The sequence below is a fragment of the Podarcis cretensis genome, assembly GCF_951804945.1.
Source record: "Podarcis cretensis genome assembly, chromosome: 5".
NCBI lineage: Eukaryota > Metazoa > Chordata > Lepidosauria > Squamata > Lacertidae > Podarcis > Podarcis cretensis.
Window position 1 is genome coordinate 45,619,794 of NC_137174.1, and position 14,778 is coordinate 45,634,571.

A 14,778-nucleotide genomic window follows, 5' to 3' on the forward strand; every position below is an offset into this window, starting at 1 on the left:
TCATAGAATCATAGAGTTGGAAGAGCCCACAAGGGCCATCGAGTCCAACCCCCTGCCAAGCAGGAAACACCACTCCTGACATATGGTTGTCAAGCCTCTGCTTAAAGACCTCCAAAGAAGGAGACTCCACCACACTCCTTGGCAGCAAATTCCACTGTCGAACAGCTCTTACTGTCAGGAAGTTCTTCCTAATGTTTAGGTGGAATCTTCTTTCTTGTAGTTTGGAACCATTGCTCCGTGTCCGCTTCTCTGGAGCAGCAGAAAACAACCTTTCTCCCTCCTCTATGTGACATGCTTTTATATATTTGAACATGGCTATCATATCACCCCTTAACCTCCTCTTCTCCAGGCTAAACATGCCCAGCTCCCTTAGCCGTTCCTCATAAGGCATCGTTTCCAGGCCTTTGACCATTTTGGTTGCCCTCCTCTGGACACGTTCCAGTTTATCAGTGTCCTTCTTGAACTGTGGTGCCCAGAACTGGACACAGTACTTCAGGTGAGGTCTGACCAGAGCAGAATACAGTGGCACTATTACTTCCCTTGATCTAGATGCAATACTCCTATTGATGCAGCTCAGAATTGCATTGGCTTTTTTAGCTGCCGCGTCACACTGTTGGCTCATGTCAAGTTTGTGGTCAACCAAGACTCCTAGATCCTTTTCACATGTACTGCTCTCAAGCCAGGTGTCACCCATCTTGTATTTGTGCCTCTCATTTTTTTGCCCAAGTGCAATACTTTACATTTCTTCCTATTAAAATTCATCTTGTTTGTTTTGGCCCAGTTCTCTAATCTGTCAAGGTCGTTTTGAAGTGTGATCCTGTCCTCTGGGGTGTTAGCCACCCCTCCCAGTTTGGTGTCATCTGCAAATTTGATTTGCTCCTTCACTAGAAGGACACTCTCAGTGCTTACAAATGTAGGTGAGATCAGCTATGCAGTTGAGGGGTGTAACTTGTGATTCCATCTCCAGTTCTTTTCATCCTTTGGCCAGAAAATTAGCAGCTTGAAATGTTTCCCTGCCATTTCCATTTTTCTTAGTCACTTCTCTGGGCTGCCACTTGTTGATATGGTTGCTGCCAGAATTGCATATAAAATTGCCTTGCCTTTCTTCTTCTTGCAGTGTGGTCATGGGACAGCCTGATGTGTGAAGCTGCTGCCCTGAGGTAATTTCTAGTGGCTTCCATAAGAAGGCAGCTGTTAGTTTTGCCATCTTTTCTCTTTTGTGTAGTGCTAGATTGGTTTTCGTGGTGGTGGGGGAAAGAAGAGGGAAAGAAACTAACAAACCTTTATACAAGGCATTTATAGTTTTCATTTCAGCTCCACGTGGAGACATTAATTCTGTAAAAAGGACATTACTATGAAGAAAGGGTGCTTGCTCCCTTGGACAAATATGTGTCTCGCCTGTCTGGAAAAATTCCCATAGTCTGGCCCAATTGCCCAGGCTGCCAGGACCTTCCCTAGAGAGAATATTTTCCACCAAGCTGCATTAGGCTCATTCACTCTTAAATGAGCCTCCTTTGAACCCATCAAAAATGTATAGGATTCTAGTACTGAAAATTCTCTGTCCTTAAGCAATATTTATTTCTCTACATGAGCTACATGCCTTTTTGATCTGCCATGGGACACATTTCAGGTCCTGGATTGTTTTTGAAAATGTGAAATGTCTTCCCTCTTGCTGGCTGAGCTTTCCAGCTGGTCAAAGTTGATCCAGAAGAGCGTAAAATAGCTAAGTCCCCATGTTTTAAATAGGTATTCAGCACCTTAAAATTCTAAGATGGGCTTACAAACATGATGCATGCTAAATTCGTACTACTTGCTTTGTGCTCTTTAGCCATTGCGATGCACAAACTGTAAATTCCACAACCAGGCCCTGTCCAGGGCCAAACTTTTGGAGCCCTTGACATGGCGGTAATGATGGTCTTCTCCGTGAACATGCAACGGCGCAACGGCACTTTCCCCCTGGTGCAGTTGGGCCCACTCTCACTTCAATATAGTGCACCCACCTCACAGAACACCAATTCCATGAATTTCCAAAAACTACCTCAGATTATCTTGTGGGGGACTTGTGTGAGGGAAAACGTAATGCAATGGTACCTCAGTTTATGAACTAAATCCGTTCTGGAATGTTATTTCTCTTCAGTGCTTTCTCCGTTGTTGCACAGCTGTTGCTGCTTAATACTTTGGGTCTTAAACAAGGTGGTACTTCCTGTCAGTTGCACACCCCGTATTCCTGAGGTACTCCAAGTAACAGACCCAAGGGATCTCCACACCCCTCTTAAATGGTTTGGGAGTCTTCTCTTTTTGTAGAAGAATCTCTCCCCTCCTGACTGGAATGAGACCTAAGTAGACTGTATCTTTCCAGCTTCTACTCCTCCTGGCTCAGCCTCAGCCTCCCAGTTAATTCGTGGCCTAATTACTCGTACAGGACACCACACACTGTCCTTCACACTAAGCTCAGAGACTTACTTCTCTAGCTTTTGATATATTCCCCAGAGCGGATGTTTCTACCCAGAACCAACTCTCTCTCCTTTCTCTCCCTATCTCCCAATCTCAGTCCCAACCTACTCAACTGTCTCTTAAAATCCTCTTAAAATCCACCAAGAAAATACTTGGTGAACCAACCTGCTCAGCAAAAACAAACTTTTCCGTCACAAATACTCCCTCCAAACCAGATCAGGCCTAGCTCTGCTTGTGGCAACCACCAAATGAACTTTCTCTGCTGCCACCGCTGCTTTGACGGCCATCCACCTCCCTCCAGTCAGTGCCCCGGCATGCTCCAGCAATGGACAGGCAGAAATGGACAGGCAGAAACATCTGAAAGATATTTAAGCTCATATTCCATCTGTAGTGGCCTGTCCTCCACATTAGGTTGCCCTAAACTCAGCGCCCTGGCCCATAGATCAGTAGTATTTTCCCCTTCATATAAGACACTACCCCAAGTTATTTCTGGAATGACTGTGTGCCCAAGGCAGTGTTTGAAACTGTTACTGCAGAATATTAAGAGCCTACGATTGCTTCTTATTTGTAAATTACCAAATTCTAAAACAGACAATTAACATTGAAAGCACATCCTGACAACATGGATGTCCTTTCGTAGTCCATATTGCTCTATTCCCCAGCCACAATCTTTCAATTATTGCTGCATGAAGGCAATGCAAACATCTGTTCCCAAAAATATATCTGAGAATATTTAAACATTTTCCTTTGCTTGCATATAAGCTAAGGGATTTGCATGGAGGCAGGGGTAGAAAAAGCAATTCCACATTTTAACTGCACTAGATGAGCATATAAATTGAAATCCAAGGTAGAGAGGATGGTCATAGGCCATCAGTGGGAAAACAAACTTCTCGTACTGTTATTTTCTTTTGCTAGATCTTTCCAAAATGCATTCAAAAATAAGTTTTCAACACCGTGGCCTGCTGTAATGGTTCTAGGGGTTGCTCGTGCGTAAGCCGGTGCAAACACCTGGCTGGGTTGCCTGAGTGAACCTTTTCTGTCTGGACAGCCACTCACCCGTGGCTGCCTCAATCGCTGGCAGAATCCGTCAGTGGGCGTTTCTTAAGCTTCTTCCAGCAAAGAAGCTCTTTGACGCCTAGTCTCCTCCTACTATCTCTGCGCGAAAGCCTTCTGCGCAAGGAGGGCATAGGCAGCGGAGGACCCCTACTCTCCCCGCTGGTCCCCGGCAAGGAGTCATGGGACCGCCTCGCCGCTTCCCCCATCTGCCCCCCTTCTCCACTGGTGCTATGCTGATTCTCTTCCCCAGAAGATGGGCTGCCTCTCCCCATCCCGGGACGCTCTCTGGAATCTCTCTGGATTTTGCTCTCTCCCTCCGGCACTGATGGCAGTTCCCTGACACCTGCAATTAATCAATAGCTATATTTACTGTCTATTTTTATTTCCTCCCAAACTGGGAAAATAATAACAGAAAATAATGTTTCAATTTCAATGTTTCAATATTGATGTGCTTATCAGCTCTTTATAGTCATTTTTAGTCTCTCAAATGTTTACATTAATTGACCAACAATAACCATAGAAGCAGTGGAATAGTACAGTAGTCCCTTGGTTTAAGAACAGCTGTGTTTACGAACTATTCAGTATACGAACTCCGCAAAACCAGAAGTAGTGTTCTGGTTAGCGAACATTACCTCGAGATTTCACTTTCTTGGGCTCCATGATCACTGCAGATGGTGACAGCAGTCACAAAATTAAAAGACGCCTGCTTCTTGGATGAAAAGCGATGACAAACCTAGACAGCCCTGAGTGCTCACTGGAAGGACAGCTCCTGAAGCTGAGGCTCCAATACTTTGGCCACCTGATGAGAACAGAAGACTCCCTGGAAAAGACCCTTCTCCTTTGCGCACAAGGAGAAGGGGATGACAGAGGACAAGATGGTTGGACAGTGTTCTTGAAGCTACCAGCATAAGTTTGACCAAACTGCAGGAGGCAATGGAAGACAGAAGTGCCTGGTGTGCTCTGGACCATGGGGTCACCAAGAGTTGGACATGACTAAATGACTAAACAACAACAAAGAATGGAAACAGAATGTTGGAAGAGCACCAGTGGTGGGAGGCCTCATTAGGGAAAGTGCACCTCAGTTTAAGAACGGCTTTAGTTTAAGAACAGACTTGCAGAATGGATTAAGTTTGTAAACCGAGGTACCACTGTACTTGGTATTTTTTCCCCCCTTTTACATATGTTCCTTAGGTTGGCAGAAATGCTAAATACAATCTAGGAAAAACAGCAACCCTGTTCTATAATGAACAACACAGATTATTTGCAAATGTAACACTAATGCAAAATAAAAATCTTCCAAGAAAGAAGGAGGGGAAATATATTGCAGCTCCATCTGCCCAGTGGGTTCCATCTTCTGAGCGAAACTGTGGGGGAGTTTTTCTGAGACAAGCTGCTGGCAAGCAAAAATAGATTTCTGGGGTGATTTGAAAGGCCCTGAACAATTTGATACAGGTCAGTGGGAAGTAAAAAAGGGGTTATTAGGATTTTATATTCTCTGCGTCAATGCTATTGTTGACAGGAGAGAGGAAAAAACGTTGCTTGGTATGAGGGAGAGCTCAAGCTCACAGTTTGTAGTAGCCTTAAAATGGAAGCAGTTGGTGGAAATGTTATGCAGACTAACATTAGGTTCAGCTGTGCCTTGTGCCAAAAATATTTCAGGTTGCAGCAAGGCTTACTAGGGTGAAGAAGCAATGGCTGCTCTCCAAAAGCCAGAAGTTATCTAGATCTTTCTTGTCTAGAGTCAACCCTGTCATACAGCAGTGTGAAGAAAATGGTGGCATCCTGGGGCTGGGGTAGATGAAGGCAGGAATAATACAGCAGCCAGCAAGCTGGAGAGAGGGTCAGAGCACAATGGCTGATTTCTGTGTTTTCTTGAACTCAAAGCTGCAGCTGTGGGAAAAGCAAGGCCTTCTTGGAGTGTTGTTGCTGTGAATCCCTCCGTCGTGGGCACTGGTTGTATATATGTGCAAGTAAACCATCTGTCATAAAGACACCACAGTCTCTGCTGTGCCTGATTCACAAAAGGAAATGCAAACTTTGGGTAATCACGTCTGGAACCCCCCTGGAATCATGTACTACTCAGAGATTGCGGGTGGCATTCAACACTGGTGTCAGAAGCTGAGATCTGTGTTTCCTAGAGGAGGGCTTATGAGTGAGGTGCACCAGAGTTGAAATTGAGGGAAGAACAGCAAGACTCTTTGAGTGGCTTAAGATAGAGAAGCAGCAAAAACCAGGTGACAGTGGACCTTTTTGACGGTAATAGTTGTTTGACAGTGGAACAGACTCCCTCGGAAGGTGGTGGACTCTCCTCCACTGGATGTTTTTAAGATGAGATTGGTAGCTATCTGCCATGGATGCTTTAGTTGAGATTCTCTCAGAGTCCCTTCTAGCTCTACAAATCTATCATAGTATAGTCAGCTGTGATCTCAGTGAGACAAATGGGATAGGTCCCATTGGGCCTCTGCTTTAGGTAGTAAAATCCCTCAGGCCAACAAAGTTCTCAATGATCAGAACTCATCAGAGACCGCAAATAGGTTAAATACATGGTGGAAAGTGCAAAATACAAAATACAAGGACTGCAGGAGATCTGTAACCACACTTAAAAAGAAATATTTTAAAGCAGCTGCATGAGGTTGTAAGGTATTTCACTGTGTGAAACCTGTACTGAAGCACACATCCAAACTTCTTTTTTTTTTTTAAAAAAAGAAAGTACTGAATAAGAACAGCAGGATGACAATCGACCTGAGGAGATTCAAGAAGCTGTCCTTTCCTGCTGTGTTGGGGATGGGATAGTATTAACTGTTTTTATTTGTGTAGTGCCATCACTGAACATGGAGATTTAGCGAGTAACATAAGTCAACAGCTCCAAAGAATTGGCAGTCTAAATCTTGACCAAGGAAGAGATGACATGGGAGGGGTCAGAAGCCAGGCTCTCGCATTACTCCTACAAAAGTCTTGGCAGTAAAGATAAAGCCTATTTCAGAAAGGCTCAGGGATGGGTTAAATTGGAGTAAACAGGATGGTTTGGACAACTGTAGCTGGAAAACTCATATAATACTAAATACACCACAGTGGGTTATTTTTCAAGTTACCTGTCGGAGTTCTTCCCATTAAAACTCTGTTCTGACATTTGTTCTTTCTTTTCTTAGATAAGAATGCCCTGGAGGAAAAGATAAGCTGTGGAGGATTTTACAAACTCAAAGGATGCTATTCATTTGGAAAGAGCAATTGTTCAAAAACGGCAGCTGGCCTAAACTGACTGGCAGCAAGGCTACCCATTCTCCAAAGGACCCATAGCCTGCACCTTTCTTTCTGGCCCCACTTGTTATCATACCGTGCCTTGGCTGCAGTAAACGTGGTTTGAATACAAGCCATGACACACTTATTACGTTTTCTTCCCAACAGTGGAAAGAAGTGGCTGATGTCCTGGGGTGGTGCAAGGTTTGGTGCACCCCAGATTGAGGGTGAATTCAGTAGGGCTTATTCCCAGGAAAGTGTGTATACATTCTAGGGTTGCCATATTTCAAAACGTATAAACCAGGACACTACGAAAGTTGTTGAACTTTTTTTTTAGGAACCAATGAAATTGTTGAAAATGAAAAAAACCCTGCATTTTTTTTTCATTGACTTGCCTAAGATGCAGGACAAAGCGCTGCCTTTCGGACCCCCCCCCCCCCCCAGGATGTCAATCCTGCCTTTGAAATCCCAGTAATGTCTGGGAAAATCCAGATGTATGGCAGCCCTATTATCACCTAATTCAATAAATGGCTGTGCTGGCTAAGGTGGACAGATGTAAAAGACAATTTCAAGTGGCACATTTATTTGGAATATTTATGCAAAGTCATTGCCAACTTCCAAAATGTTACTGCTGTTTACACAATCCCACCACATAAAACCGCCTTCCTTTTCATTACAGATCCAACTATTCCCTTTCTCATATAGTTTGAACACCTTATGTGCTGTGCACTAGGATGGACATCAACGGAGAAGGGGGGAAATCACAGTTAGCTTCAGGGCTGCAACAGCTCTCTGTGTATGACATAAAAATAGTAGTGAAACCTTTGACTTGAATATACAGTGGTACCTCGGGTTAAGTACTTAATTTGTTCTGGAGGTCCGTTCTTAACCTGAAACTGTTCTTAACCTGAAGCACCACTTTAGCTAATGGGGCCTCCTGCTGCTGCCGTGCCGCCGGAGCACGATTTCTGTTCTCATCCTGAAGCAAAGTTCTTAACCCGAGGTACTATTTCTGGGTTAGTGGAGTCTGTAACCTGAAGCATATGTAACCTGAAGCATATGTTACCCGAGGTACCACTGTACAATAAAGCCAGTACTTCACACCTAGCACAAGAGAACCACATTTACAACTGTTAAGACTTCTCAAATTATAATCGGGAGAGGGGAAGAGGTGTGGAAATTGGTTAAAGGCAGAATATGTAGAATAGGTGCAGAACTCTCACAAGGGAGTTGTATATGTCCAAACGCTAAGAAACCTGGATTGTTTCCAAAATCACCAGATTTGATAATACAGTGCCCGGCTTACTGGTAGCCATGGCCTTAGTAAATGAAGTAAATTTGACCAGACAAGGTAAAAGTATTTTAAAAACCCAAAACCATTCTTAAGCTGTGTTCTTGTCCAATAGATGTAGATACGTGAATTGAAAAAAGAATATTCTCTAGTTTAACCAGAAGTCAAACTATTTTTCTTCTGTTTTCCTGAGCCATGCTCCAGGATAAAATGAACGCTGAAAACTGTGAAACAAGCAGAACTCGCTTGTTGCTCATCTTGTAGATATAAGACATTATTTCACTGTCTCTTCATTAGATTGAGACTCTTGCCAACACACAACAATATTCCTTCAAGTCTCTATCCTAGTGATCCGCTGAAAGCCTTCTGAAAACATGTGCATACACAGCATCCCTCCAATGTTGCTTTTCACCTCTGATATATTTGGGACAATAGCTGGTTGCATACTGGAGATGAGACCGTAATTCACTTTAGGGATATGAGTCCTGCCATAAACGGCGGGAGTTTGGCCAGAGTGATTTATGAATGGTGGCAGAACACTGAAAGCAAATTCTATTATGTGTTTACTGTGGACTTTTCAGGGCTATATACTGTTATTTATACGGCATTCTCTCATCTCACAAACTGGATAACACCAGGGCTGTACTGCTGAATAAAATTTAGAGTTTAAGCTTTCAAACACTATTATTGATTGCCTTGCTATTGTATAGAACTTTGATTTAACCTATTCTGCGTGTTGTGCTCAAATGGCGACAGAACCAGCCGCAAAGGGCGGAATTTGCTTGCACAGAGCATTTTTTCTATAAAGTCAAAAATGAGAACTGCAGAGGCCACACAAGAGGTAAAATGGCAATGAAGTGTACAAGAGCTCATCTAAGACTTACTGAATACCGCAGCTTTCTTTTCATTACAGATTGGTTTCTTTCCATGAATTTAAAAAACAACAGCCATACCAATTCCTCTACTTCGGCCATTTCTCTGTTATCTTGTGAGACGAAACCAAAAAGCAGCATTAGCTTTGCTGCTTGACAACTCTTAGTGCTGTGCATTCTGCTGCCCACCAGAGAGTGTGTGCAAAAAGAAGACCAAAGCATGGGGCAGATATGTTGCCTCCAAGTGCTGGTTTTAGGCCTGTACCTTCCCAGATGCATCTTTTCAGGGAAGTTAGCAAGAACGAAAACAACACGGTTCAAGAGGGGGAAAGCCCACAGCTCTTGAAAAACTACAGTGCTTCTGGGAGCCCAACACCTTCTCCTCAGAAGTATCGGAAGTTTGCCAGGAATCTGTAACTGTTGAGGTGTGCAGGTGTAACAGGTTAGGAGAGGTGATGTCATTACTGGACAATAACAAAGAGTGGTGTGTGTGTTGTTGTCTGCTTGAGGTTTGAGCAAGTCCTTAAGGCATAGCTACGCATATAAACACAGGTTTAATACAAGCACCTTCCAGTTAAACTGAATTCAAGAGTGGAGAGAACTGGCAGGCTAAACATCAGCAAGTTTGCTTCTTATTGAACAACCGAGTAGAATACTGCCTGCACACTTCCTCTTATAAATCAGCAAGTAAAAGGAATAGAGACTTCCATTTGAACAATAACAGAAAAAAAGAGAAAACAACAATCGAGAGAAGAGGCCCAGAATCTTCTTGAGGTTAGGCCCATCCAGGTTTCACGTAGCCGTGTTTCAGATGCAGGATATTTGGCCCCAGGCAGCATATGATGCTGAGGTAAACAGCTGTCTCCTCAGCTGTTCTAGACACAGAGTACTGTGGGATCTTAGGATTCTGAAGGGAAGGGTTTTAAGAAGAGCCTATGCCTTGCTACAGTGAAGGGAAAATGTCACCATATGTTTTTCCAGATACAGAGGCTCAGATTTTCCTTTTCCACTGGAGAAAGGATAGATACAAAAAAGGTGAGTGTTCTACACCTACTATCCAGCATTGTGTTCACAAGAATTTAGATGGTTGGAAAAGTGCAGATTTTTAAGAGGAGCTGCATTTCAGTTTGTGTACTGGTTTGTGTTATGTAGTGAAGTTTCACCCTGGGCCAGCAGGGGGATACTGTATATAGTTTTCACTCAGGTCTGTAGATAGTTTTCACTCAGGTCCACGTCAGTTATTTTAGGCGGGAACTCTGGGCTCTTGTTGCTACAATGTTGACAGCCGGCTGCCTATAAAAGCAGGCCGGCTGAGCTGTTTGCAGTCAGTTCTATTCCAGCTTACAAAATAAAGAGCTACTTGGAGAAATCGCTGTGTCGTCTGCTATGTCAACCCACAACTTAACAGTTTGGGACATGCAAACTAGGCTAGGGCCACATTAAAATGTAAACTGAAACCATTTTATTCCCCATATTTACCTCATATTGATCCTATAGGTAGATAATTGCTGCTGCAGCATCTCCTAGTCCTTAATACCAATTATGCTTCAGATTATTCTGAAAAGCAACCCCAAAACTGATACAATTGTCCTACTAATAGCTCATCTAACCTTTGGTTTACTAACAAGTCATTTGTTTTTATAGCTCACCTTTTAAAAGTTTTTATATTAAAAAAAGTAACAATTATTTTCTTTGTTGTAACTGTGCAGGGAGTAGAAACAGGGCCAGATTTAGGTTTGTTGAGGCCCTAAGCTATTGAAGGTAATGTGGCCCTTTATATGTCCAGCTGTAAATGTCAACAACAAATTGTTGCTGTTTTTTGTTTTGAATATATATATATTTATGGACCTAATAGGTATTTAAAGTCAGTTGCACATAACAAATAGGAGCCTACACAACACAATACACTGTTGCTGTATGTAGGTTTTACTTTATTTGTTTTTTATCTTATATTTTGGAAATGTACATCCAGTTTTTTTCCTTTAAATTTTTTTGGGCCCCCAAGAGAGTGGGGCTCTAAGCTATAGTTGGTTTAGCTTATACATAAATCCGGCACTGAGTAGAAGGTTGGGTTTGGTGATGAGACTTGGGTTCAATTCTCAACTCAGTTTTGAAGATCACCTGGTGAGCCCAAAGGATTTCACAAGTTGGCATGAAATAAAGTCTGTATAAATTGTGCTATCCACACTAAACTTGTAGAACAAGTTAACAGGAAACTCTACAAAGCAGGAATAACTACTAACAAAATTTCTTCATACAAAGTGAATTGGTAGCGCCCCCTGATAAATCCAACTATTTTTTGTTGGTACATTTGCATGTACAAACTTGGAACAGCTTAAGCTTCCCCAAGGATCCATGAGGATGTCGGCTTTGTGCTGAATACTCTCTCTTAGAGATCTGCATGCAATTACTGTATGTCTTTTCCAGATTGTACCACACTTCAAAGAAAAAGCACACAGACTGTGTAGAGGTGAGAAGATGGTAGTAGGGCCTGCCACGGACCAATGTATATTCAGACACTCAACTGAACCTATGTATTACTGGGCAGTGATCCCTACTCCCCTGACCCATATGTGCTAACTCTGGAAAGGGCATTTAATTTGGTGTTTTCTTTAGGCAAAAGCTTGTTTATGTAGGCGAATTCATGCCCTACTGTACCGTGCCTTTTCCCAATCTGTTTCACAAGCCTTAAGTTTAATTTCTTGTGCTTTTGTTGTTTTCGCCCTTTGCTTCTCTGTTATTTTAAGTAAAAAAACACACCAAAGCCACAGTAGAAAAAGAACATGCACAGATGGTCAAAAATTGAATGATAAATGTGACTCTGAAAGCTAAGGGCGAAAAAACCTGCCTGTTGAGCAGGCTGTCTCCTTAACATAAATCTTGGTTAAGCTACAAGTCTTAGGAAGAATTTAATTAAAATAAAAGCAGGGGACAAGGTGGGGGAAGAGAAATTGGTTAGCAAGATAAAATTATGGAGATGGAAAAGAGATAAGATGAAAAGAGAACAAGAGGAGTGTAACACACTTTTGAAAACTATGCTTTCAACTCTAATCTCTGCAAAGCCTGATTAAAACAATAGGCATGCACCCAGGTGTTGCAGATGGATTATCAGCAGGTAAAAAGCTCTATTTCTGAAGTTTGTTTACTTATGAACTCCATTTGGAGAAACTGCATCTCCCTTCTCCCCATTTTCCCTACTTCTACCTAGAGGACTTGTAGCTGAAGGCCTAGGGTCAGTACATTTCAAGTTCTTTGTACCCCACATGGCCTAAACATTAAAGATGTTTGCGTGCTGATTTGGGGGACTGTGGGTGGCATACCATAAGGGGTTCTTTTGCCCCTTTTCAGTTTAAATGAAGTGTTGTGTTTCCTGAGAGCAAGTGGTAAGGATATCCATTCTTCCTTCCTTGCTGTGTTTCCTGGGGGCTGGGAAATCCTTGTCACATCCTCTTGTAGTGAGTGACTAGACTCTCCATGCAGGACTGTATATCCCACAGGCATTCTTTTGGCCTAGTCCCCAGGAAATGTGGATGGAAGGAAAGGAAAGAACTTATGCAGAGAGCCTTGCTGCTTTCTTCAAGTCGGTGTGAGGAGGCTGTCTGAGAACACAGAAAATGTGGTAGAGAAATAGGTTTGGGTGAGAAATTTGATTCTGTTTGCATTATTTCACACTTTCCAAAACAATATGCAACAAAACAAACATTCTGCAAAATCTGTGCTGCTTCAGATTTTGCAACACAGTTATGTAATGAACACACAAATGGGTGTACAAAAATGCATTGTATAAGGAAAGATGATGGATTCTCACATCCCTGCAGAGAAGGAATGGTGTCACATGAAAAGCCTCATAGATCGCAGTGAGTGGACACAATACTAAAGCAGGGGTTGCCAAACTTTTTGGACCTGAGGGCACATTTGCAAACCAGAGGAACAGTCACGGGCAACTCTTCCCACCCATGCAGCAACTCCCTCCCCCGAAATCATCAACGCGCCATGATTAGGATTGCAAAAAAAGCTTTCTGTTTGCTGAAGATGTTTCAACAAGAAGTTTCGTATGAATTTCTTAGACATTTGCTATACCACCCCCAAAGTACCCTGCTTTACAAGATGTGGCATAGTAAAACCTTTTGGGAAGCTGTAAGCGGTGGTGGAGAGGGGCAGATTTCATGTTGGCACTATCTTGTATCAAGGCTTCGTCTCATGAGTACAAACTTCGCACTTATTCAGTTAGTTGATTGTTCATGCAGCCCGTTCTCATTTTATGCTGAATGTATGGGGGCAGTGCCAGTGGTTGCAATCTCAGTCCCTGTCACTGCATTGACTGAATGTGTGACTGGAATGTGAGGAAAAGGCCACTTTTAGCACACAGTTAATGGTCCAGAAAAAAAATGTTAATTAAATATAGGATGCTTTTCTTGGCTTTACTTCTGCTTCATGCTAGAAGGTCCTGGTGGAGGTGGAGACTTCAAAGTCCCAGGCCAGAACCCAAAATCTTGGATTTTTTTTAAAAAATTGGCAGGTATGCAATCCTCCAATGGTGTTTTTCTTTGAAGCTCCAAGAAATAGCCTTGAAGTGAAGGTCACCATTGGTTTGAATAAACAGTGCATCTTGACATTTCCATCCCGTCTTGTACTTTCCCACAATCCAGTTTGTTGTTTTTTTAAATTCTTCCTTAGTTGTCTTGACTGCTTGTATTCACATCAGTTATCTTAGGAAAAACAAAGCTGCAGGAAGAAAACATAACCTTGAAACTTTCTAAATATTGACAAGTGTTTTGCTTTTTGTATTTCTTTTGTATCCTGGCAAAATGCAATAGAATGCATCCTTTTGTGTTTTAGCAAAGGTCCCCTCCCCCGTTCCTTTTCTAGAGCCTGTTATATATTGATGGAAAAAAACCTGTTACCACACATGGCATTGAAATCTATTTATTTTACAGATACAATACAATGCTTGGATGGTTGTTGTGGCCATTGACCCTTTCATATAGGAAAATAAAAAGCCCCTCTACCCACTCAGCTGTTCCTGGCAATGCCACATCTGTTCAAAAATTCAGACTTATTTTTGGCAGGATACTAAAAGCAGCCTACTACCTAGGTCAGAAAATTACCAAACTGTGTGCTGCAGGAGCACAGCAGTGTGCCGCAAGAGAGCTGCTAATGTGCTGTGAAAAATAAATTAAACAAAGACTCTGCTATATATCTGAATTTGTCAAGAGTCCCCTTCATATGATATTTGCAAAGTCATCAATGACAATGACCCACAGTTTGCTTCAGAAGAATTTAAACACTTTATGTACCAAAATGGCATTCACATGTACCTCTCTGCACCATCCTACTCACCCACCAATGGATTAGCAGAAAGTTTGGTGCAAACCCTGTAATTGATGACAGGTGAATATGCACCCTTGCGATGAAACCTGGCATGCTTCCTACTTGGCTGCAGTAGGGAACATTCTCAGTGGCATGCAGTGTTAATGTTTGGACTTGTGGAAATCCAGTTTGAGCATGCCTGTTGAGTTGGAGTGGTGCGTCTCATTATATATAAGTGGGCCAGACAGAGATGGGGTGGAATTGCAGGAGACTAAATAAATGATGTCTCACTGTTGTTCATAAACAGAGAGGTTCCCCATTATATCCTTGCTAGGTATCTCCTGGTATGAACTGGTGCTGCCACATTGATCTTCCATGGAATTTAGGGGAGATGCTACCATGGGCTGCTGAAACAACATATCCCCAACAACCTGTGATATTATCTCCAACACTACAGGGGTGCACTGAATGACCTGCTTAGGCCAAAAGACAATTTTGTCGAGCACCCTTTTCTTTACACCTTCTCCAACAGGCTAGACCAGGCATAATAATAATAAT

The 14,778-nt window shown here is 42.5% G+C and overlaps 2 long non-coding RNA genes across 2 annotated transcripts in view; both read left to right on the top strand.

The window, feature by feature from the left end:
• Nucleotides 1-903: 903 nt before the first annotated feature.
• On the top strand, nucleotides 904-5,503 carry LOC307216474. The gene is made up of 2 exons (XR_013839107.1): nucleotides 904-1,160; nucleotides 5,395-5,503. It is a non-coding gene; the product is annotated as an uncharacterized lncRNA (long non-coding RNA).
• A 3,944-nt stretch (nucleotides 5,504-9,447) lies between these two features.
• LOC307216464 overlaps nucleotides 9,448-14,778 on the top strand; it is a 214,171-nt gene continuing 208,840 nt past the window's right edge. Inside the window, exons 1-2 of the long non-coding RNA XR_013839092.1 lie at nucleotides 9,448-9,760; nucleotides 9,892-9,945. This is a non-coding gene — a long non-coding RNA (uncharacterized lncRNA). The remainder of the gene's footprint in view (nucleotides 9,761-9,891; nucleotides 9,946-14,778) is intronic.